Below are 27140 nucleotides of genomic sequence, written 5' to 3' on the forward strand. Positions count from 1 at the left end.
TTGACTTGTTTATAGCCATCACTTCCCAGGATAGATAGAATAGCCCTACAATTGTTTCACTCCTTCCTCTTGGAACAGTCCCAGAAGATAGCACCAAGAACAAACGGTGACCTTAAAAACGCCTCAATGTCAACTGGCAAAGGGTTCACTGTTCTACAACAGCAACTCTCATCAGGTCTAGCTAGCTTATTACACTGAACAACTTAGTATTGATGCAAAGAGGGCCATGTGAGGTGTAAGAAAAGCTTATATCATACTGATCTTAATAAGGATTGTGAGAAGTATGTACAGATATTTAAGGAGTTGTGTGGAAGTATTGAAATGTGGGTCGAAAACAGAGCTGACAAACCGGTTGTGGGAACAAAAGATGTTAATTCACTGGTTGGTGTCAGCTATGTAGATAAAGTATGATAAACCAATACGATGGAAGCCAAATCTGCATGTGGAGTAAACAGGAGTATATGAAGGTATCTTGGAGCGATCACCACAGGAAAGGAGCCAAGGTTTCATCCAGGCTCTGGGGACAAAGACATGGACTTTGGGGTCTAAGAGGAAGGCAAAAGGACACCTTTTTAATCCATTCATGGAGAAAACCCCTTGAAAGGCACAGAGTGTTCATAAAAACTGGACCCTGGTTTTGACTGAAAACCAGCAGTTCTGTCAAAGAGTGAATCCTTGGGAGGAAAATATCCATATTATTAAATAGGAAAGGTAAATCACTGATAAGTGTTTACCTAGGATTGTGAGGTGTGTGTGTGTGTGTGTGTGTGTGTGTAAGTAACCATTTCTGTTTTCACTTATTCTTATCAAAGGTAATGCTTTGAGATAATGGGTAATAAAAACTGATTGTTGTTTCACTATAAACATATTTCAGTGTTGTAATGTTATAAAGGACCTGATCCAGAATTGTGCCCATCAAGCAATGTGTACATTGTCTCTTCAGGGGCAGCTTACCTGGTAATTACTTTGAATGTCCAGTATCCATACTGCAGGGAGCACTTCTGGGCCTCAGGGGTTGGTGTGCACCTACCACTAGGGCGAGGTGACCTAAGAGTCAGTCCTTGTGTGGCCTGAGGCTGGTGGTTTCAGGGTGCTGAGCCACGGCAGGCACAGACAAGACTTCTTCATAATAAGATTCATACATTACTCCCCAACCTATCTGCACAGGTGGCATGAAAGAAAGAGGGCATGGCCAGGACATTTGTTGCCTTTCCTGCTTGTTGCAAAGCTCCTGGGGGCGGGGGGGTATCGAGCAGCAAGTGTAATATAGAACAGATGAATCCAAGCAAGACAGTGAGGCTGGAAGATTAGGTAGAGGAATGGGTCTTCCATATCAGTTGAGAGCAGACAGTCACCCTTTCCCAGTAGTACATTAGAGCATGGACTCTCAGGTACTGTTGGAATTCTTGTTCTTCTGGATATGCAGTCAGCCACTTTGCCCTATAGTCTTCTTTTCCATTTGTAGCTGCCTCCTAGATGGTGACCTATCTTTCTTTATAGATGTAACCCTTGCCCAAGTGATGCAGGCCTTTGTCACTCCCAAGATTATTATAAGGAGTTTTATGTCCTTGATTAAGCTCTGAAAGTTCAAACGGTTGCAAAGAGACAGCAAACCTGTCACATAAGTGTCCTTTCCTCTACCCTACTGTGTACTACCTATGCGATGAAATTCAGGGTACAGTTTGAATGTTACTCCTTAAGTCCTACATGATACAGAAGCAGAATTCCTAAGAGACCATCTTATGGTCTGTGATGACAGTTAAAGTCCACTGACAGGCTCATTTCCTAGTTTTCATTTATCCATGGTTGGCAATGAGCTATTCTCAATGAAGGATGCACTCTTTTGAGACTCACTCCTCTGGATTTGGAGAGATTCAGATCATGGTGCAAGACTGAACACTAATTATTGCCTTGTGATAATGGCAGATGAGATTTCTATGATGAGTGGGACATCAAGGCCAGTAGTCTAGCAGAATTTAAATAAAAATAAAGTTATAATGGAAGAATTTAACACAAGCAAACAATGTTATCTGGAAGGGATCTGAACTCTTATGCTCACATGAAAGCCAACCTTTAACTATTGGGGATTAGCAAAGAGACTCAATTGTGGAAAAGCAGCATCACTTGCCCCATAAACCTCAGCTGTGCAGAACACAACACCATCCACAGCCTCAGAAACAACTCTGACATCATAATCAAAAAGGCTGACAAAGGAGGTGCTGTTGTCATCATGAATAGGTTGGAATATGAACAAGAGGCTACTCAGCAGCTCTCCAACACCACTTTCTACAAGCCATTACCCTCTGATCCCACTGAGAGTTACCAAAAGAAACTACAGAATTTGCTCAAGAAACTCCCTGAAAAAGCACAAGATCAAATCTGCACAGACACACCCCTGGAATCCCGACCTGGGATATTCTATCTACTACCCAAGATCCATAAACCTGGAAATCCTGGGCGCCCCATCATCTCAGGCATTGGCACCCTGACAGCAGGATTGTCTGGCTATGTAGACTCCCTCCTCAGGCCCTATGCTACCAGCACTCCTAGCTATCTTTGAGACACCACTGACTTCCTAAGGAAACTACAATCTATCGGTGATCTTCCTGAAAATACCATCCTGGTCACTATGGATGTAGAAGCCCTCTACACCAACATTCCACACAAAGATGGACTACAAGCTGTCAGGAACACTACCCAGATAATGTCATGGCAAACCTGGTGGCTGAACTTTGTGACTTTGTCCTCACCCATAACTATTTCACATTTGGGGACAACGTATACCTTCAAATCAGCAACACTGCTATGGGTACCCGCGTGGCCCCACAGTATGCCAACATTTTTATGGCTGACTTCGAACAATGCTTCCTCAGCTCTCGTCCCCTAATACCTCTACTCGCGCTATATTGATGACATCATCATCTGGACCCATGGAAAAGAAGCCCTTGAGGAATTCCACCATGATTTCAACAAATTTCCATCCCACCATCAACCTCAGCCTGGACCAGTCCACACAAGAGATTCACTTTCTGGACACTACGGTGCTAATAAGGGATGGGCACATAAACACCACCCTATACCAGAAACCTATCGACCGCTATTCCTACCTACATGCCTCCAGCTTTCACCCAGACCACACCACACGGTCCATTGTCTACAGCCAAGCTCTAAAGATTCAACTGCATTTGCTCCAACCCCTCAGACAGAGACAAACACCTACAAGATCTCTATCAAGAATTCTTACAACTACAATACCCACCTGCTGAAGTGAAGAAACAGATTGACAGAGCCAGAAGAGTACCCAGAAGTCACCTACTACAGGACAGGCCCAACAAAGAAAGTAACAGAATGCCACTAGCCGTCACCTTCAGCCCCCAACTAAAACCTCTCCAACGCATCATCAAGGATCTACAACCTATCCTGAAGGACGACCCATCGCTCACACAAATCTTGGGAGACAGGCCAGTCCTTGCCTACAGACAGCCCCCCCAACCTGAAGCAAATACTCACCAGCAACCACATACCACACAGCAGAACCACTAACCCAGGAACCTATCCTTGCAACAAAGCCCGTTGCCAACTGTGCCCACATATCTATTCAGGGGACACCATCACAGGGCCTAATCACATCAGCCACACTATCAGAGGCTCGTTCACCTGCACATCTACCAATGTGATGCATGCCATCATGTGCAAGCAATGCCCTTCTGCCATGTACATTGGTCAAACTGGACAGTCTCTACGTAAAAGAATAAATGGACACAAATCAGATGTCAAGAATTATAACATTCATAAGCCAGTCGGAGAACACTTCAATCTCTCTGGTCACGCGATTACAGACATGAAAGTTGCGATATTACAACAGAGAAACTTCAAAACCAGACTCCAGCAAGAGACTGCTGAATTGGAATTCATTTGCAAATTGGATACAATTAACTTAGGTTTGAATAGAGACTGGGAGTGGCTAAGTTATTATTTCCCCTTGTGTTTTCCTCCCCCGTTCCTCAGATGTTCTTGTTAAACCCTGGATTTATGCTGGAAATGGCTCACCTTGATTATCATACACATTGTAAGGAGAGTGATCACTTTAGATAAGCTATTACCAGCAGGAGAGTGGGGTGGGGGAGAGCAAACCTTTTGAAGTGATCAACACTCATTTTTTCATGGTCTGTATGTATAGAAATATCCTCACTGCATTTTCCACTTTTATGCATCTGATGAAGTGAGCTGTAGCTCACAAAAGCTTATGCTCAAATACATTGGTTAGTCTCTAAGGTGCCACAAGTACTCCTTTTCTTTTTGTGAATACAGACTAACATGGCTGCTACTCTGAAACCTCTTGGTTGGCAATTTATTCCGTAACTGCCAACTGCTGTGTTTCTTGCACCTGCCCCTGACACTGCTGGTACTGTCCACTGTTGGAAACAAAGTAACAAACTAATCTAAAAGAGCAGTTTGTAGGTGCTATATGGTGGGAACATACGTTTCAGCATGTACAACACCTGGTAAGTTCCATATTGGTAGTATTCAAAGTACTGTATTGGTTAAAAAAACCCTGTAAAATACTCAGAGGAAAATAAGAGAAATAATTTGTAAACATTCTGTATTTGAAGTCTGCAAAAAAAAAAGCGCTATAGAGCCATTATTCAGCCACATTTTTAGTAGTTCTGCAGCCTCGATTTCTGTTTAAAATTGAGAGCACACACATTTATGGCACTATTCTGCCTATACTTCTTTATCCATAGTAGTCCTAATTGACATCAGCTAAATTCTTGCTTAGTTAAGGACTCTTCTCATCCATGAGAATTTTGAGATATTGGTTACTAGCAAAATATTACTCATAAAAATGGTAATTCCTGTAAAAGTAAATTCTGTTGGAACCCAGGGAGGCTTGCACACAGACTCCTGAAGTATTGAAAAAACACTGTCTCTGGTGGAGCTGAAACAAAGAAACTTTAACTTGCTCTGTGTGATCTAGAATAGATTGAACACATGCCAGAAGCAAAGAGGTCAGTCACCTTAGCTTCAGAGAACTGAAAACTGTCCCTCAAGACTGACAGCTCAGCTATTTGGTATACTCCTCAGGCAGCTCCTGCCTAGTCTCTGTTCATTTATTACTGAAAACAAGACTTGTGCTAGGCTGCTGAGAAAAGACCTCGATGTGTTACATGCACAGATACGCAAACACATGTCAACATGAAAGCTTCACACTTGTAAAATAAACACCGACATTGCTATCCACATACATAGGGTTTGGAGGTTTGTTTACTTACATAAGCTGAAACAGTAGTTTTGAATAGTGGAAAGGGAATTTTGCAATAGTACAGGTAATATTCCAAAGAAGTCAAAGAAACAAGGCCACTGAAATCAATGGTAGCAGTACAGAGCTGAAAAGAAGGCTAGCTACTTAGGAATGCTTAAATAGGAATCCAAGTTTAGGTAGCCACACAAACATTTTGGTGGAGGAGCCCAATATGAAATACTGAGCATTAAGTGTAAAAACAAAATCTTCATTCAAATTGCTCAGTCAAGAAACTGGAAGTCTGAAATGTGCAGATTACAGTTCTGTGCTCTCCCCTTCTGTATGTACCGAGAATAGGCAAGTTAACTCTTACCATTTAAAATTTGCCAGAAGAATACAACCCCAACAGCTAGTTTTCTTGAACAGTACAGTGAGTGGGATACAGAATCTACTTCCTCTTTGATTCTGAGCTCGAGAGCCCTTTAATGGCTGAGCAGACAGGTTTTGATGCTGAAAAGGTCCAAATTCCAAGTTTGGGTTAGAACTCTCTAAGGTATATCCTTACTCCTACACTGGTAAAGACAGACAGACTACAGTGCTTGTGCCTGCTACCTAATATATAGTCCGATTCCAAAAAAGCATCCCTAATCAGAACAGCATGCTTAGACACATGCCCAACTGAATGTGCTTAAATTTAAGCATATGCTTAAGTGATGTCCTGAATTGAGATGATTTCCTGAACTGGGGCCTAAATGATTGCGGAGTTATGATCTTTCTTCCTTTGCTTTTTTATTCTGTTCTGTCTGCTGCTGGGCCATACAGATCACCCCAGATAGCCCAAAACAAACCAATGCAATGCTACACAAACCAGCACCAGCAGATCAACTGCCAGCTGCTCCCCTGCATACACAAACTCTTCATCCTTCCAGTAATGACAAGCTTCTGAAAAATGAAACTCCTCAAAAATGGGGTTTGTAATCAAGTAAGAAGTGAACTCCCTCCAAATCTGATTGGGTGGGTAATATGAACTACATTTCTCAAGGTATTTTTGCTTGCCACTTCCTTACCTGCCCCTTTTTTATTTTGCAATCCATGTTCTGGGGTGTAAGCAGTACCTCTGCTCCCCTAGAGAAGAGGGAGCATGGATAGTACTATTGCAGGAATCCTGTAGAAAGTCAGGCAAAAAGAGAAGCTTCTTCCGTGCTGCCAGTTTGGCCAAGGAAGGCCAACACATTATGGCCCCTTATTTTTCATTTAATCTGTATAAATCTAAATAAATAAAGCTCCTGTCCAGTGCTCAAAGCACCCATAACAAGCATTCCATGTGCAATCCAGAAATACAAATCCAGCACTGTAGCGTCACTGTGTCTGAATTTACTAGCCAGAAAAAAACAATGATCTCTTCTCCACCCCCAGCACTGGCCCTCAACACTCCACCCCAAAACCAAAAAGAGAGAATGAAATGCTATTTCTGGGCAGCAGTTTCAAGGGGTTGTTTAATATTTAGTGAGGATTAAAAAAAAAAAAAGTACAGCACATCTGGGCATCACTGCACATTTTTAAGGGTTTTCATGGCGATCACAATGATTCTCTTCAAAAGACTGTTTGAGGCATTTCATTCAGAACAATTTACTTTATCTCCACAACCCCCAAAGATGCCAGTGTAATTACAGGTGGCATGTAACCTGCCTATTGCTTCACTCTTCATACATTTATACCAAAAATCTTTAGGCAGTGTGGATACTTTATGAGCAAGACACTTAGAAACATATTCAAAGCTACTGGTGAACATTATGAACTTCTTCCAGAAGAATTTTCAACATGCTCAGCATTGCCCTAACTTTGCTCCCATGGAAAAAAATCCATGTTAAAACTCAGGCCAAGAGTGAGTGCGACTTAAAATCCCACCATTCGTGTTTTAATCCAAAGCCTTTTTAAATATATGCAACCAATAAGAATCAAGTGTATGTTTTTAGTAATCCTGTACAAAGTAATGGACAAAACACAAAGAAAATAGCCCCCACACTAATTGTTGTTATGGCAAGCTTCAGCCTGGAGGGAGTTTAAACATAAGAATGGCCATATTGGGTCAGACCAATGGTTCATCCAGCCCAGGGTCCAATCTTCAGATAGTGGCACCTGCCACATGCATCAGAGGAAGTGAACAAAACAGGACAATTTATTGAGTGATCATTCCCTTGTTCTCCTTTCCAAGCTTCTGGCAGTCAGATGTAGAGATGCCCAGAGCATGGGATTACATCCCTGGCCATCTTGGCTCAGAGCTATTGATTAACCTGCCCTCCATGAACTTAATTCTTTTTGAATCCATTTATACTTTTGGTCTTCTTTGCACACCACAGTCAACTGGTGGAATTCATTGCCAGGGAGATGTGATGAAGTACTTTCCTTTTTATATTTTTTTATTTTTTTTTTAAACCTGCTGCCTATTAATTTCTTCAGGTGACCCCTGGTGAAGGGGTAGACGCTCTTATTCACTTTATCCACATCATTCATGTCATCTTTCTATAGGACCAGTTAGCAATGTTTTTAATCTCTTGTATGGACTCAACCATTTTTGTTGCCTTCTTTGTACCCTTTTCAATTCTAATACATTTTTGAGACTAGGCATACGATGAATTTACATAGTGGCATTATCTATCCCTCTCCTAGTGGTTCCTAACATTGTTAGAATTTTTTTTTTTTTTAAATACACACACACGCGCGCGCTATTGAGCAGATGTTTTCAGAGTCATTGTGCCTAGTTCTCAGAGATCTTTCCTGAGTGGTAACTGCTAATGTAGACTCCTCATTTTGTATATATAGTTGGGATAATGTTTTCCCAATATACATTAGTTTGCATTTCTCAATATTGAACTTCATCTGACATTTTGTTGAACAGTCATCCAGTTTTATGAGGTCCCTTTGTAACTCTTTATAGTCAGCTTTGGAGTTAACTAGCCTGAGTAATTCTGCATCATCTGCAAACTTTACCACCTTATGTTCACCCCCTTGTATACATCATTTCCGAAGATGTTGACCAGCACTGGTACCGGTATAGATCCTTGGGGAACCTCCTATTTACTTCACTCCACTGGGCAAACAGACCATTTATTCTTTGTTTCCTGTCTTTTAACCAGCCACTGGATCCATTAGAGGATCTTCCTTTTTATCCCATGACTGCTTACTTTGCTTAAGAGCCTTTGGTGAGGGACTTTGCCAAAGGCTTTCTTGAAGTCCAAGTGTACTATATCCACTGCATCACTTTTGTCCATATATGTTTGTTGACCCCCTCAAAGAATTCTAACGGACTGGGGAGGCATGCTTTCCAACAGTGCTGACTCTTTCCAAACATATTGTGTTCATTTAGGTGTCTGATAATTCCATTCTTTAGAGTTTCAACTCATTTGTGAATTAATGCTCCTGACACTTCATCTCTAGTGCAAAGGTTTCCAGATGGCTCCTACTATATGTTGCACCTTACTATACAAGACTTTTCTTTGTAAGTCAATCCTTTATCACTTATATAATTAGATATAGTGCTATTTAATAAGAGCTTTAACAACAACAAGTCTACCTTTAACCAGATCTCCCAAGTGCTTTTTATTTGGTCAGAAAAACTGGAAATGCTTTAATGTTCTTCCTACTTTTCTTAAGCCAAGCCTGTTCTGTGGTGGTGATTGCAACTCTGTACCTAAGAAATTATTCCAGTCAGAATGGGTCAGGCTTTACTGGGGACAACTTCCCCAGAAGAAGTGTACCACAACTACATTTCTTCCAAGATCTGATTGTACATACATTTAGTTCAACAGAACTTACAAAACTATCTACAGATCCCCAATAAGAGTACATCAGTCCCTTCCTACCAGGAGGCAGCTACAGTCAGTCACTGATTTCAATTGATGCTAGGAGCCTAAATACCTTGGAGGATCTAGGCCGCTGGATGTACAGAAGCAAAAAAAGATGAAGGAAGCAACCAGTAAGGGAATGAGACTATGAAAAGTCTAGGGATAGGCATAATTAATGTTTTGTGCTAATGGAATCAGAAGTAAGTGAAAAAGTTACTAGCATGTGTTATTCTTTTACCAATATGAAAGCAAAGATAACTTGATAAAGCCAAATTTACAGGTTCTGAAGTTTATTGCAGTTAAGGAAATTAAAAGTATGGTTATATCACTGAGAAGGCGGCTAGAGATAGCAGATACTGAATCAGAGGCTAACTTTCTACAACACTATTTCTCCGCTACATATTTGGGCCTGCTCCTGCTTCCATTCCAGTCAAAGTTTTGCCATTAATGTCAATGGCAGCAAGATTGAGCTGAATAGGAAGTAGTGAGGTGTGCTCTTAGGTAACTAACTCTTTGGTTAACAGCCAGTATAAACAGGGAATCACAACATTAGTAATAATGTGTTTGCAGCCTTAAGCTGAATAGTGCAAGTGACATAGGTGCTTTATCAGAATCATGCCAAAGCACCCACTGTAGTCACTGTCTGATCAAAAGGAGTGACTCATCTGGAGAGAGGTAGTGAGGAGGAAGAAAGCTTTAAGTTTCATAAATTTAGTTTAAGCCATGCTACAATTTAAAATTCAGACACTAAAATCATAGTAGATTGACTCTGAAAAGGTAGGAACAGGATATTATAGGCATCTCCTTACTTTCCTGATCTGCTTACCTTCCATTCTCACTGCCTTCAAATCTAGCCTAGTGATGCTGTATTCACTTTTCAGTAGATCCTCCATAGGGCTTGGAGGTAACAATACCCTGTCCCACTTGCTCCCCATAGACAGCTGATCCTATCATGGGCCTTCTGGAACAGTGCAGAAGGTACCACTGAAATAGAGGCAGTTCATCACTCCAGCATACATAGGAATGGGGACTACTTGCATGAGAATACAATCAAAGGGCAGAATCCTATTAACAATTTCGGGACAGGTGCATTGTACGTATAATCACATGCAAAGCACTTAGCACTCATTTGGCATTATGAAAATAAAAACCACCACTCATACAGCAGTCCTCCACTCAAAGAAGAGGTTTTTATGACAGCAAGAGAGCTGGTATTTTCACTGAAAAAAAGGATTCTTAAATTTATATGCTTTTGTCCCCAAGGGGGGAGAACAAAACAAAAAAACCCCCAACAACTGTAGTTCCCTCCATGTTTGTCTATTTGTCTTGACCAAATTAACAAACACACTAGCTGGCTGTTAATCCCAAATCATACATCATAAATTATAATATTTCAGCATCCCTGATGATAATCACATCAAAATAAAATATGTAAGGCAACCTAACAAGATAGTTCAGTTACTGTTTTACAAAGGTAAGGATCTTTGAATATAAGCATTTTTGAGTTATATTGTATGTAAATATTCTAAATACTACTTCTTCCACAATGGTCAGCAAGAGGGACTGATCCTGCAAACACACTTACACTTGTACCTGACTGAACACGAATAAGCATTGGGACTACTCAGCCACATCAAAGTTCGTCATGTACTTAAATACTTCTCTGAACTGGGGTTAGAGCTGGTCAACAGTTGCCTCCCTTCCCCCATAGAAAGTTGTGATTGAGTGGAAGTTCAAAAAAAATTGAAGTTGCATCCAAAACCCCAACAATTTCGTCTGAAAACTAAGTTACCCTTTGGAAATGCTTCCATGGTGCCTCATGGGAGCTGTAGCTTGGATGCCTCTACCTCCCATTCTCTTCTGCAGGCTGAGCTCCCTAGTCAGATTACATCCCCCCCACAAGCTTTTCTGAATTGGAGCCCCCCCATTTGTGATAGGGTTTGCAGGATTGTGGGTAATGTCTGCATTTGAAATGTGAGTATGCTCACGCAGACATACCCCATCCCAGCTCTGCTCAGGCTAGTGTGCTAAAGTTAGCCGTGTAGCATCATGACAGTGGCTCAGGCTAGACACCCAAGTACACATCCAGGGGATCCAGCGGGGTACGTACTCTGCTGCCTGTGCTACTCCAGCTACACTGCTGGCATGGATACATCGATGAGAGCTGGGAATCATAGCTCCTAACTAAAATGTAGATGTAGCCTTAGAACCTACTACTATAGTCCCCTGCACCTATGCAGGGCCCAGTTAAAATAATGGGATTCCACATAGATGCAGGAGGCTGTGCTAATAGATCTCATGCAGGACGGGGACCATGATTTTTCATATAGACCTTAATAATTTATCTGATTTTTAAAAAGTTCTGTTTTCTGAATATTACAAAGCATCTAAAGAGATAGAATATAGATAGTAAAAACTAAAAAGAATGACTGTAGAATTATGGTAAGGATACAAAATGTCACCTAGTTTAATATTATAGTTGCAAAAAATGATAAAGATATGTCTATTGTATGATATCTAGTGTATTAGAAAACCCAGATTAGGGCTTCTTGGGTATTACATTGCTATTTATTATTATTTGACAAATTAAAGTGTGTTAACTGACTGAATATATTCAATATACAATTTTTGGTGGTGACCACCAGTTATGTGGCAGATCTAATACTATTTAGTTAATATATGAAATATACACCTACATATAATGTACAGATATTAAAGACATAATACACATTATATGGTAAAATATTTTACCATATAGTCAATGAAGATTCAACATGCTCAGACTCATGAGGTCTCATTGCAGCCCATAACAAAGCTCCCCTTCACTTCAGGGAGAGACAGGTCAAGCCTGTAGAGAACACAGACTGATTCCGTTCTGCCAAAACTTCTGCATGTGCTTAACTTTTAATGCACAAAAAAAAGTCCCATTGAAGTCAATGAGACTACTCACATGCTGAAATTTGAGCACATGAGTAGGTGCTGGCGGTATTGGGGTCCTAAACATATCCTTTAAAAAGTGAAGGCTCTTGTAAACTCCCTCACATGACCAGTCCCATGTAAGTCACATGAATAAAGGTTGAAATACTGCACCTGTGTGTTTTGATTTAGATCCAGTCTATTTATTAAGTCCTAAATAGAAGAACCAGGCCAAACGTTTATCGCAGTCATACTTATTTCTTATGTAGTCCTATTCGTCACTAGATCTCAAAGGACATCAGTATTATTCCTGTTTTTTCAGATGGGGAAACAGGCAGAGAGGAGAAGTGAGATGCCCAAGGTCACCCAGGCAGCTGGTGTTGGGAGACCTGGAGTCTAGTCTTGGCTCTAAGTCCTATTCCAGTATTCTAGCCACTAGGTCACATTGTCTCCCTATTATTTCCAAGTACCGAAAACCCAAACTGTTGACCTGATCCTGCAGGAGTTTCACATAAGACTGTTATTGGCTCCTCTGACTATTTTACATGTGCAATTGAACTGTTTCCCCACCTCTGACTGGATATAAATATTCATCAGTGACTTAGCTGCTTCTTGCATCTCAGTTCAAATTTTTATGATAAACATTACTGGGGACTTCTGTTGGGAAATATATGTGAAGCTAGAGTAATTAAATGTGCAGTTTGGCTGTAATATATTTTTTAAAATGTTATACAATATCATAAAAGTGTTATACACAGCACCATCTGTTGGCTGAGGTAGCTATAAGATGAAAAATAGGTTATGCAGATTATATAGGAAGTACATTAAAGTTTGGATTTGGAAGGGGGAAAGAAACCAAGTAAAAAGTTTAGAACAGTAAATTTAAAAAGTTATTCGACATGTCCTTTTAGTTAGGAAATATATTTTAAGTGCTACTGAAAGTAAGAAGCTATTCCTCTTTGGAAAAGTTTGAGAAACTATTAAACTCATCTTAGTGTCAAATGATAAATAGTTGAGAGAAAAAATTAATCTATAGTATTCTAGATCACTGTGTACTTTGCCTCTGTGGATCTTTAGTGCTTTCAAATGGCAATAGCAAGTTTTTAAAAAAAAATTTAAACACTACCACCACATACCTATCCTGAGAATTTGTAAGAGAAGTGTCTATAAGCGTTTCTTCCTTCTGTAGGCTTAGATTATGCCTGGCTATGTAAGAGCGGTCATGAAAGCAACCATCTCCCTCTTATGCCTCTGTACCTATACAGTGGCCAGCCACAACTGCAGCTTAACAATCTCCTGGAGCAAGAATTATGGTGAATAGTTTCCTTATTGATACCTTTCCCTTAGCCAAACAACTTTGTCTTCTTAATGTAGCTTTTCTACCAACTGTGGGAAATACATTAGTGAGTGTAGCCCACACTCCTTGCACATGGAGTCATCTAAATTCCTAACAAGCTTCATAGTTCTGGCCAAACATGCTCCTATAGTAAGCAATATACCATTCTCCCTGAGTCCAGGCACAGTAGCTGGCTAGAAATGGGGAGGGGGAAGTGCTTTTCAAGACCTGCAGTAACTTACTTTCTCCCCCTGCACCACCACCAGGTCCCTGTCTCCACAGAGCAAGAGCGTAGTAGGGGAATAATTATGTGTCACAATTCCTTCCAAGAGCTGCTCATGAGGAGTAACAACACTATTCATTATAATGCATTACTCAACCTAAGCCAACCTAGTCTTGTGTAAAAGGTCAGACAGCTATGGGGCTAACTACAAGTTTTAGTTAATGTCCAAGGTAGATTTTCTGAGTGCATCTGTTTCCTTAAAAAGCCATGAGACTTGGAAGAAAAAACAAAACTAGTGCCTTTATTGCCTATACTGAGAAATATCTTCATGTGGTTTGCAGTGGCACAGTAAAGAAAAAGCATAAATTGAAAAGCAGTCATGACACCTTTTTGTGTTCTTGAAGCCTGGAAAAATAGTGAGGCTATTTCTGAAAGCAGTTGTGAGGCAGATTAATGTTAGTCTTCTTAAGGAACCAGTACAGGAACCAATACAGTTCTGCCTATGGCTCAATTTTCCACCCAATATTAAAAAAAAAAAAAAAAAGAGTAGGTCTTCTTCTAGGATAACTGAAGCTACAGCACAACATGGTTTCTCTTTGATTTTACAATATTGCAATGCAGCAGTTTGCCAATTGATTCAAAACATTAGGCTGCAGATCTGTAACGTATCACTGAAATTGATCATTATGTGCCATGCAACATTTGTGCTTCAGTAATCTTAAATCCACTTATGTTAGCACTCAAACACCTGCAGAGATCTGCTCAGGCTCCTTCTTCCTTACAGGACACCTTTCAAAGTCTTGGCTCCCAAATATCTAGCATTTAGATATTGCTCACTCAATAGCCCTTCACTTTCCTTCCCAAAATAAACTGAACAGTTACTTAAATTATTCATGTTCCAGCCATTGTATTAATGTATCTGACTATGATTGACGGAGACTGGATCAAAAATTCTCTTAACTCCCTACACATCTAAATATGTGGGGGGCAAGAGAACTAGAAGGGTCCTTATGTATTGGTCAGTAATATTGTGGGTCAGCAACTCTCTTCCATTTTACATTAACACCAAGATTGTTTTTTTCTGGACACTTCAGAACAGCAGCAGCTAAGGTAGCAGTAATAGGACTGTGCTTCTGTAACTCCACTTTAACATGACAACATGGCTACTAGGCAAAGCTATTTGTAACAAGTGTGAGGTTCAGAACCCATAAGCCACCACAGATGTTTAAATCCTAACCTAGGGTGACTATTTCTAGAGATGAAGACAATTAAGTCATCATACCACTATTTCTTGAACTCACTCCTTAAGGCTCCCAACCCCAAAGGCAGTTTAGCCCAATTGTACTGAGGATTCTTTTCAATATGTGGATACTTACATTGAGCACAACCAATACTTTCACGTGGACTACCAAACAGCCATCATTAGATATTGGCTATTTGGAGACATTATAATTGACTGAGATTCAAAGCACTGATGGAAAAACCAAAAGCTTCTGCAATTCTATTTAGTCAATCTCTGGACCCAACCACAGCCATCATATTTCCCTCCCCCTGCCCCAATTAAAAAAAGGGCTTTCTTCTTTTCCCACCCGAAAACCATCTGGATCTACTGACTGAATCTAGGATCACTGCCTTATAGAGGAAAAATCATACATATTAAAGTTAAGGGCTGATGTACCCTAGAGGACTGCACTGTATCAGTTTTAAGGGTTTTGCACGTGTCAAAAAGAATCAATGATTGTGTCTCCTGACTGTGTACCAATACAGTGTGGTGGAGATAATCTGTGAAAGGAATGATTTTTGTCTTCTCCCTTCCCTATCTCACTTAGAGATCAAAAGAATTGTTGTCACCCAAATCAAAGACCAGGATCTGGCAGCAATAATAGTGATGGATTTTAAATCCCTGCTATTGTTGTGTCACATCTCCACATGCCACCCCAATCACTTGATGACACTGAACTGAAGACGGAATGTAAATTGAGCAAAGCAGCATTGTTCAGCAAGGTGGAAAATCAATTATTAATGTTTCTCTGGTACACAGGACAGCTCTGACCCATTTTTACTGTAATTAAGATTCTTGAATCCTGCAGAAAGCTTGAGTGCAGTAATTGAGATTTATGCAGCTGTCCCGTTCTGGCAAAGATGGAGAGGAAGTGTGAAATCCACCTTCTAAACAGAGAGCAGCCTGTGGGGCTCCAGTATGGTCTCATTGATGCAGATCAAATGCCCAAGTTTATGGGGTATAAGTGTGGTTCCTCTCCCAGCCTGGCCCTAATGCTCCCCTCCAAGCATCATAATCCTAAATGGGCACAGAGCTGGGCTCTTTCCTTGCTGTTACTCTTCAGCGTCCTGCAGACTACATTTTGAAGCCAGGACTGGAGAGCAGTAGGATCACATGGCTTTTTGAATACTGCCAGGCCCATCCAGACTGAAGCAATGCCTCTGATCTTTCTACTTCTAGATTTACTTGTGTATATTAGTTGGCCAGTTTCTTATATACACACACACCACAGAACTAGTGGGCCTTGAGGAAGGAGAGTATATATGCCTTACAATTTGAAACATAGTTGGACTTTTCTCTTTGAAGACCCTCACTTTTCAGCAAACCCAGGGACAAAAGGAATAAGTGTCTGATTTGGTTTGATATGGGTTAAAAAAAAAAAGTAGTCTTTTGGGTGGGCCCCAAGTCACTTGCTGCATTTTCCACCTGGAAGCCTTGCCCCTGCTTTGAAAGATGTGTTTTTGTCAGCATGGAGGGCAGAGGCTACTTGAAAGAAAGCAAGTTGATTTCTGCATCAAAAGAGCTGCAGCAGTCTGATGTACAGGGGGAGGGATGAGGTGGAGCCCTATCTCTGGCCTCTGCACACATATTCTAAAAGATTGAGTGAGGGTAAATGGCAAGAGTCCTTTCCCTGTCAAAACTAGGGGAGACAGATGACCACCACATGGTTTCAGGGAGGAGGAGAAAAAAAACCCCACCACACATATTCTACTTCCACAGATACCTTGTAGTCTGGTTGAGGGTTAAAGAGAAACAGTGCTCCTCCGACCCCAGAAATATAAGCCACACAGAAGAGCTGGCTGAGGAGAGAAAGTTCTCCTGATTCCCCTTTACCCCCCACCCACACATCCCGCCTGAGAGCTGGCCACCTGCCTCTGTTCTCTTCCAGGCAGCCCTTTGATCTGCTACTGGCAGGGAACTTTGCTGTCAGCAGCACTTCCTTTCCTGTTCCCACAGCCACTTAACACTCCCTTCCTAATGGGTGAGAGGCAACAGCTCCTGCTCTGTGAAGCAGCCAGGGTGGGGAAGTCAGAGTGCCTTGCAGCACAACAGCCTCCTGGTAACAAAAGAAGCAAAAGCTGATCTACTATCTGCATGTTCTTCTTGTCTCCTGTTTTACCTATAAGCCTGCAGTGTCTGAGGCAGAGTGTTTCGTAGCTTGTTCAAGGAAAAAATAAATTTGAAGTAGCGCATTCACTTAGGAATAGCTTCCATTTGTTCCACTAGGTGTGTCAGTGTGGATATGATTTATACTTCATTTCTTAAGCCAAATAACATTAGTTTTCTCTGAACATCTGGCTGGCATCTGGGAGATCCACAGTACGCATAATTAATCAGAACATCATTGTGAGGTTTGGTAATGACAGATAGAAACGGCTAGGTTTACTATATTGATGTTCAGCAGGGTACAGCAAAGCAGCAGTTTTCAACATATATTAAAAAAGAATTGCTTTAACAGACTAAAATGTAGTACTTGTATTTAACAAAATCATTTAGTGAACACCTGTCTACCTTTCACATTTTTTTTTTTTAAAATAAAGTGGATCTGATCATCTTCATTTCCTGTCCTAAAGTGCTATGCAGTGTTAATGCCCATTGTTGAACAGCTACTATATTTTAGGCCAGAAGTGGCTACTTCTCTGAAGCAATTTCTGTATACAGACCCTGCTCCGGCAAACACAGACTTTTGAGCAACTTTCTGCGTGTGTGCTTTAAGAGCTTGCAGGATCTGAGCTATAGTTTTTAAGGTTCTTTACAAAGAGATCTTTTAGGATGACGGACTATATATAAATGTAATATTTTGACTGATAATAATGAGGCCTAACCAGTAACCAACGTTTGAAAGCAGTTTTTCTTCCTATATTTCACTGTCAAGACCAACATGAATCAAGGCCCTTTTGATTAAAGATAGGCCAGAAACAGACAGACAGACCAACCATCCTGACAGATCACCCATCTTACCAAATCTGATCCCCTTTTCTCCAAGATATAGGATTCAGTTTAGTATCCAGTGACCAAGCCTATTACACACAGAAATTGACTGAAAGGAATATGAAAGGATAATGTGGTAGCCTCTGAACTGAGTGCACTATTTCACTCCTTTAGGGTCACCACACAGACTCTCAGCCCTTTGTGAGCTTCTCTTTTATGTGATGGTATGGGAGATGGAGATGGCCACTTGCTTACATATCTCTAAAGTTATAACTGAAGACAGAGCCATCCCTAGGGTATGGTGAATTGGGGCAACTGCTCTGGGCCCCGCGCGATTAGTCCTGGAAGTGACAGATTCATACTTCCGCCCTGAGCCCTGAACCTGCCCCCCCCCCGAGAAACAGCCCTGACTGAAGAGTATCTAAATTCATAACAGATTAACAATTGCACTGGGGGGCGGGGGAAGGGGAGAAGAGTCACAACTGTGGTGCCCATCTCAGGGATATTGGCAACATGCTTCACATATGGAAAAGCAAATTTCATACAGCATGTAGCTAACTGTAGAAATGTGTTGTAGGTATATTTCAAATGAGACTGTAAACTATCTAGAAATACAGTGTTATAGAATTGGCCACTTATGTGGCATGACATAGTAAAAACACTATTTTAATACATTTGTTTTGGTGCCCCTACTGTGCATTTCTTTATTTCAAGTGTGTGTACCTGTCAAGCTTCCCATATCACACACAGGTATGCATTCCAATCAAAGTCAAATCCACATCTAGCATGATAAAAGACCTACTACCAGCTTCCCCACCCATGCCAGGAAAGATCAATCAGGTTATAATTGGCTCTAATTGGCACTCCTATGGGTTGTAGCTTTATTTACTTTCAGCCAAGTGGCACTCAGATGAAGTAATTTCTTTTCAGCCTTTGAAAACATCAAAAAGTTTGCTCCAGTATACTATATCTGGCTTATCAGTGATGAGCAAATATTTGTAGATAGAAAAAGAGAGAGAGAACCTGCACCTATCTTTCATGTCCAGAAATATTCATACTAGTTCATCTGACACCATCTTATTTAAACATTTTTCAGAGATCTTATTTTAAATTGGTATTTACCTTCAGGGCTAGGATCACAGTGGTACAGCACACTGCTCCCAAACACCCTAAAATCTGACTTGTTCTGTTCTCTCTATTACTACAGCCAATCCTTCTCTTGTGGGTAAGAGATAACTTCCCTCACAATACTGTCACTCCCTTGTCACAGGTGACTACCCTAGAGGTTGAATGTAATTTCTCTCACAACATACCGGATACTAGGTAGGATCTTAGCTCTGCTGGAGGGATGGCATTTATAACCAACAGACAGAAAAGCTGGTGGCGATACTTCTGTCTTTCTAGCACAAAGAGCTGCAATCATAGTGGTAGCTTAAAATACAGAAGCAACTATTGATTAATACAAATGTCAAAGATAATACTGTGAGAATACGTTGTGGAATGTGAAAAGGAATACAGAGGGAGACACAGCATGCAGCAAACAGTTTCAAAATAGCCACTATAAATTGCAGCTGCAGATCACTGAAAAATTTAAAGGGCCTCATAAAAGGGATGCTGGGAGAGTGTGTTCCTATAAGAGGACAATTCTCCACTGGGGAGATTTGGGGCTAAGTAACGATGAAGGGAAAGGGTTTTCAGCTGCCTCTATATTTACTTTAGCACCAATACTCAATTTGAGTCTACTTAAAAATACTCAGGGTGAGAGAAATTAATTTTTGTTTCTGAACATTAGTTTTCTATGTAAACAAGCTACTATGAACAAGCTTAAAGCTAGTTTAAATCCCTGTATTGACCATTGTTTAAGTTGGAGCAGGTTGCATCTCTCTAGTGTTGAGGAAACATTTACTATAAAAGGTTATATTATTCCTCCCCTTTATCTTTAAGTGTCAGAGACCTGAGCTGCCAAATTATGACAGATGTTCTTCTAGAGTCTTCCTCTAGTTTCTTGAGGATTTACAGTGACAATTGTAGTAGAGCACTGGAGCTAGAAATGGTTTCTCTCTTAGAGAGAGAATCAAGGAAAGAATGAAATAGTGGTGCTGGCTGATTTCCAATAAGCCAGACAGACATTTTTGCAAAATTATGCCTAACTCTATGCCAAGAAATCCTCTCTCAGACTCTGCATTGGCCCTTATAGCCTTTCATAGCTGGATATTACCGATATGGTCTCTTTGTGAGACAGTGAAGAGGAATGTAAAATAACCAGGCTTTCTACTATAACTACCTATTTTGATGGGTCAATGTTTAAAATGTTTCTTTGGGAATAAGCCTCCCATAGTTATCTTTAAAACTTTTACATGTAGTACAAATAATGGTAGACTGGGAATCTGTTACACAGAATTCTAACTTCATCTGTTACAGAGAGCAAGCTTTACACAATGCACCAACATATCACAAACACTGCATTCATTTGAAGTGCTAAAAAGGAATATCCAAAACAATAGGGGGAGGGGAAAGGAGAGGGAGAGAGCAAACAAAAATAGTTACCAATACTATTTTGCGGTTATAAATTTGGAGGCGTTTTAATATCCAGACCCCAATCTGAGTACTGCAAATAGGCCCTTTATAAAACAGACTGAACCAAAATGTTGGCTCTGAAAATTTCATAATTTTAAGGTGTTCAATATCCAGACCTGATTTCATGGTTTGAGCTCATCCCTGTCATTTGTTTTATGTCAAGACTGTCAAAGATCTTTACTAATAATTAAGCAGCACAATAGCCCTGTCAGCAGCACTAGGAAATAGCATATTCACTTCAGAGAAGGGTAAAATGAGACATGGCATAGTTAAGTGACTTGTCCAGGGCTATATAGCAGTCCTCAACAAAACTAGAGTCCTGGCTCCCAGTTGTTTGCTGTGACCAAGTGAACAGTTGAATTTGTCATTGCAATACCAAGACAAATGATAGATAAAAAGTATTGCCATATTTTTATTATTTTGCACTAGCAGACTCCAAACTAAAAAAAGAAAAAAGTGTTCAGAGGTCAGGCCCTCACAAAAATATCTACAACTGACCGATTGCTCCAATGCTGCATCATTAAAAGACTGGGCTTCTGCCATGGATTCCAAGGTCCCAATCATAGCAACAAGAATCTCCTCTTTGTAATCAAAGGAAGTACTTATTTTTGAGAGCAATGCTTTAAAGAACGGAGTCATTGGGCAATAGAGTTTAGTTTAACATAGCTTTCCTGGTACCGTATCAAAACACTTTAGCGAGTTTGATACCATCGGTCTCAACAGTAGCAAGTCTCCTACATCAGTGAGTTGGGTAGAAGTAAAATATAAATCAGTGCTGAAATATGAAAGCAGAAGAGGAGAGACATGCTACTAAGTATTCCTGAAGTTTAGTCAGAGAGCGCAGACTAGAAGGATTCAATAACAGGGGAAGGGAAAGGTGAGTAGGGTTAGAATCAACGTACCTAGAAATATTTTGGTGTGATAGCATATCTGGAGAAGTAGTGAATCAGTGGCCTGAAGGGAGGGAACAATTAGAAAGAGAAAACCTCCCACCTGTGGTTAATTCTTTAAAAAAAATAAAAATAAAAAAAGGAAACCCATGTTTTAGGACTAGAAATAATGAGTATGAATATGGGACGGGGAGCAAACTAACAAGTACATACTACAGCCGCCTACTCAATGAATAATGATTGCAAAGAAGTCAACCACCACCCGTCTGTGAATTTGGCCTGAGTGCCATTGTGAGGTACGTTAAGTGAAAATGCGCATACGTTTTTGTAGCATGCACAAGATCAAATGGACAGTTGTCATACAATATGCAATAATTCAAGGAGCAATAGCCTCTGCTCTGATCGGTCAGCAAACCAGGAGTTGCGAACCAAAATTTTAAAAAGGTACAAGTACTTCAGAGGTTTTTTTTTTTTTTTTTTAATATACTAGTGATCTAAACTAAGGTCTACCTTCTTGGAAGCTGCAAGAAACAAAGATTTCATCTGTCTTAGTCTCTCAGCTGCAAAATTTCTCAAGACAAGCCTTTGCATACTTGTAGCTTCCCTCTAAAACTGGGTTTTGAACAAGACCCACACAAACCATGTGCTTGGCATATTAAAAATATATATACAAAGACAGTCCTGGACCTAAGAGATTTACAATCTAAGAGACAGACACATAGGTAAGGCAAGATGGACTGGAAGATCCAGAGGATGAAGAATTTAAGGCTAGATCACCCACCAACCCAACTCCAGAACCACCACAGAAAAGGGACAGGGAGTACAAGGCTCTGGGGAAAAACTATGCCATTCACTTTGCAGATGTTGTGTCATCATTTGCCACAATCCCAAAACTGATATTGGATTCATCTACCCAAAGCAGACGACCTACAGAGGATCTGCCTAGGAAAAGGCTGTCTATGGAGATGGATTCCACTCCAAACCTGGGATTTCTGATTCCTAATAGTTTGCTCTGCTAGAGTGCCCCAGCCATTGCTGTCCCTGGGAACTTGACAAAAGAGGCTGGCCAAAGGAAGGGTCCACAGCATGGAGGGGATTTAATACAGATGGAGTAGAGGGATATCAGCTTCAGGATGAGCAGTGAGAGAGGAGGCGGTCATAATCTAGGCAGGAGAAGACTAGTGTATGGATATTTTATGAATTTTAGTGTGACAACACTGCAAACTACATAGTAAGCAGACTAAACATCTCATGAATAAAACTTCAAGCATTCATGAGCTATGTCAGCCTCAATATTAAACTAAATAATTATTTTTATTTTGAAAATTTTAGAGATTTGAGTCCATTTGCTGGACTAACAGAACACACAATTTACTGAAGAGTTAAAGCTCTCAAGTCACCTTCATAGAAGCAGCTGGTTGAGATGGAAAATATAGCCATTATAAAAGGATTCCTGTGACTTTTTGGAGATGACCTCACTTCTCCATTGTTTGCAACAAATCCCCTTGGGCTACAGAGTGCTTTTTCTTTCCTCCCACCCCCCTCAATCATATTCCATTGGAACGTCAATGTTAAAAATCCCCTATCTCCTTTCCACATGAACAATATTGGCAGCGTGAAAAAAAATTGACATTTGGAGGCCAGGCCCACTTCACCACCAAGGCAATAGCAACGTACTACACTAGGAACCACCACAAAGATGGGTGCAGCTGCACCAACAGTAGGGGAGAAGAGAGCCGGCTGGCCTCCTCCCACTATGTAAGCCCTTGGACCCAACACATGCCCACTGCTGTGCCTCTCCCTCCTGTCCCATTTACCCGTCACCACCCATGGTCACTACATGGGCAGGGGCAGGGAGAGAGACAGACACACAGACTGGCTCACGGGCCTGGCTCCTCCTAGTCACCTTCTAGACCAAGCATATTATGCCAGTGACCAATCCCATTCTGGGCACAACACCCAGGGAAGGAGCTCACTCAATTCCGGACAAAAAGGAGAGACAGCATGGCCAGACTGAGCTCCCCAAGCCACCAATCCAGCTCTTGGACTCATGAATCCATCCTCGTGCTGGGAAAATCGCCTTCTTATGCTGCCAGCCAACGTTGCTAGACCTGTAGCTCAAATAGCAGCAGCACTACACGGAGGACTCTTGATTCAAATTCTGCACCCTAAGGCTTCAGGGGTAAACTAAATCTGGCAAGCACTGTGGACATGACTTATAAGTGATGCTCTTAACAGGTTCGGGGCTCTGTAATTATAATATTTATATTGCACTTTGCATTATTATTATTGCACTTAAACATTGTCATGTACATTTACTCCAAATCTGACTCCAAAACAAGTGTTATGACCTTGTTAAAAGTTTCTGGTCAGTTAATATTTGAGGGAGGATTTGAATCCTCCCCTCAGATAATTACAATATAGCTTGTAATTTTGAATGTCATGTTTGCTTGGCTTATGGGAAATAAAAATAATAAAAAAAACCTTGCCCGAAAAGCTTATGCCCAATTAAATCTTAGTCTTTAAGGTGCCACCGGACTCCTTGTTGGTTTTGTGGATACAGACTAATACAGATACCTCTTCGATACAAGATTTTCAAGAAATCATACATGTAACCATGTGAGCTTGTGCAATTACTAAAACCTGTGAAATTACGATGTCCAATTGCTACATTCCAAGACTATGATGGAAGGATAGAACACCTGTGTGTTGATTTAAGCAGTGTGTGGCTGATATGCAGTTTCCAGCTTATCACACTGTAAAACATGTTAGAAATTTATACCTCTGTCTTGTTTTTCCAAATATCAAGACTCACATTAAAAATCAAGTTCTAAAAAGAAACACCATTGGTTATCAGAAGCATCTGCAAAATTCAGTGTATACTCAAGTGGATTTCCCCCCCTCCCCACCAGAGCAATGTAAATGAACATTGAATTCACAGGGTGACAAACAAGCTCATTGCTTAGTTTTCAAAGGTGCTAAGCTTCCACTGAAGTCAATAGGAACTGCAAGTGCTCAGCCCCTCTCAAGCTCAGGCACTAAGTGAGAATATGATTCTTCACCAGCAATCCTAACACCACAACTAAAAGATAATTTTGTTTCATAAAATGAAAGTTTGACAGCCTATGCCAGGCAAGAAAATTCACAGTTAATGGGGCAGATCCTGAGCTGGTGTGAATTGTCAATGCAATCAGTGGAGCTAAGGCTTTTACCTTAATCTCATTCTTTTGTGCCTTATTACTGCAAGGAGTATTGTATGCAATTATGAACTGCGGGAAGTACAGAGATTCCTGCACTCTTTTAGCCCCAGCATTTCTGCATTTTCAAAGTTGCATCTTGGCGTTACTATAGCTAGCAGACATCTAACAACCAGTGCATAGAAGATGAATACCCCATGTAATTTTGATGTGAGAAAATAGCCAGACAGAAAGAGAATGCTAAAGAAAAAGAAAAGAAAAAAGATAGTGCTGAGCTCCATGAAATTACATGGAGTGACAGCAGCAGACCACTGATCCATCTGGCAACTTTAATCTATGCATCTGGCAGTTTATGGGCAATAACTCCACCAGTCTTGACAAAAGGCAGAAATATTTCTTATCACCTCTGAACAAGACACCTGCAAGCCCAGAATTAGCCCTTATAAATCTAGCTGCAAAAGTGTCAGCTGGCAGTCCACAGTCCATGTAAACAGCCTATATTGACCTTTAAAGAATTAGAAATTACCATTAATCAGCCAGAAAGAAAACAGAAGATTCTCACTTGTGATGGTATATTACCATGTTTAACATTTCTAGATTTGTATATTTATTTCTACCGTACAAACATATAGAAAAAGGAGTGTGTATTTACCTTTGACAGAACACAAAACCACCTAGTTGTTCAAACCAATAACTAATCCCAAACAAATTAAAGTAAAACCTAGCCTAAAGGAAAGAGGTTCCCCTCCACCACAATCCTCACTTTCATCAGAAACCTCCCTCTTCAAAAGCCTACATTAAAAAGTAGTTGGCCATGTAGTATGTCAAATGACTGGGTACTTGAGAACCAGAGTGGAAGCTGGTTCTCAAGCTGAGGGCTCCTCATGGAGAATATTCTACTGCTAGCCCTTGTCTTTTATATCAAGTGATATTTAAAGTGCCTAGCTACCACAGGAAGAGACTCAGTAGAGAACAGTTATAATTATGGTGTATTTATAGAAGTGTCAGATCTTCAGATGCCACACAATTTTAAATCTGCAATTTTTCCAAAAAAGAATAGAATATGAGCAGGACAGTAGAAAGACTATTACACTTTTCAAAATAAAGAATAGCGAATGAAAGTCAACGTTAGTTTCATAGACCACAAAGCTGTCTCTATTGGTACTACTGGTGAGCCACTTAGCTTTAACTCCTCAACTTTAGCTATCCAAGAAAACCACGATATTGTTCAGATTTCCTTATTCCACTCAATGTTTTTGTCTTTTAAAGTTTGAACAATTTCACTTTTCCATGCTAAACTTGAGCACAGTCCAAGGATGTAACACAGTATCTCAATTGTTAGTTATAACAGGACTGTGTGATTATTTTGTTCTGCTTTTTCTTGACTTGATATAGCTGTAGTGAGTATTCAGGCAGCTAAATCCTAGCAAATCTTTTTTAGACACAGAACAATTTTACAGATATCTTTACAGGAGAGAAGAGACATTTAGGGAAAGTATAATTATATTCAGTCAAACCACGTGTAAATAAATCCACTCACTGGTAGGCAACCCCTCATAGCCAGGTGTAGTGTAGCAGCTCTTGTTTTTGTGGCACCCCCAGCCAACAGTCTCTCCAGCACTGTGATGCTTTTCTTCCAGTGACTCACCCTTGCAGCCAGCTCACCAACTTAAGTCCACCCCTTCCAGAAGGACAATTATCCAAACTTAAAACTCCAAAACAGTATCATTAACACAAATAAAACCCATCTGCCTTCACTGGGGTTATTTCTCAGCCTGTATTCCAGGCTTAGCCGGCAACACCCTGCTGGGTTCAATAACCCTTCCATTAGGCTTTGTATGCCCCATTCCTTAGCACCAGTAGGGGAACCTTCTATTCTAGGTTCCAGGATCTCTCCCAGGCCACTGTCTGAAGAGCTTTTCTTTACTCTTTGAGGTTTCTTCTTAGTACTCTTTCCCCAGCTGGCCTTCATCATCACTTAAGCCTGGTTCTTCCTCTTTATTGCACCCATCTTCTGCTCTTTATGGGGAATTGCCAAATCCCTCTCAGGTGGGGCTCATTCTGTAATCAGGTTGGCTTAGCCCTAGGCTCTCCATATGTTATTCCACCACAAGTATGAGAATGTTGAGCAATGTATTTCTAAAGGTAATGAAATAGTGCATCTTGACTGACCTTTCTGTTTGAGACAAGTAGAAATATAATCAACACACATAAAATTACAAATTCATGAGGCCAGAGAGGAGTGCTGCAAACATTAGCCTGCTTAACAAGAGGGGTTACTTTACTGTGTCTTTTTACCTGGAGGGGGCATGGTACTATCCTGGTTCCCTGGTCCAGAGTCCCATGGAGGTCTCAGCTAGCTCTCGGTAGCCAGAGCCAGGTTGGAGCTCTGTCACTCTGCAGGACTGGTATTGCCTGACCCATACACTAGGTCCCCCACCAGTTCAAAGAGTCCCACTGTGGGGATGGAAGGGAACTTAACAAAAGATTCACTGAGCTTTTCTGCTTCTCTCACAGCTCCAAAGCTCAAACCTGAAACTAAACCTAGTCTCTGTCTCTGAGTCAGGCTGTCCCCTCTCATTGAGGTGTTGAGCAGCACTGGCCCAGCAAACTGCTTGTCCATATCACCATCTGCAGAAGCCTCCCTATTGGCATCAGCAAAGGTTTCTAGTCCATTCTGTCCCCACCCCTGGCTCAAAGA

The 27140-nt window shown here is 40.8% G+C and overlaps 1 long non-coding RNA gene across 1 annotated transcript in view; it reads right to left on the minus strand.

The window, feature by feature from the left end:
- The window catches only part of LOC122465943, a 124880-nt gene extending 98471 nt beyond the window's left edge, over positions 1–26409 (minus strand). The window contains exon 1 of the long non-coding RNA XR_006291097.1: positions 25980–26409. This is a non-coding gene — a long non-coding RNA (uncharacterized LOC122465943). The remainder of the gene's footprint in view (positions 1–25979) is intronic.
- Between the last annotated feature and the right edge of the window lie 731 nt (positions 26410–27140).

The sequence above is a fragment of the Chelonia mydas genome, chromosome 5, assembly GCF_015237465.2.
Source record: "Chelonia mydas isolate rCheMyd1 chromosome 5, rCheMyd1.pri.v2, whole genome shotgun sequence".
In the NCBI taxonomy this organism is placed as follows: Eukaryota; Metazoa; Chordata; order Testudines; family Cheloniidae; genus Chelonia; species Chelonia mydas.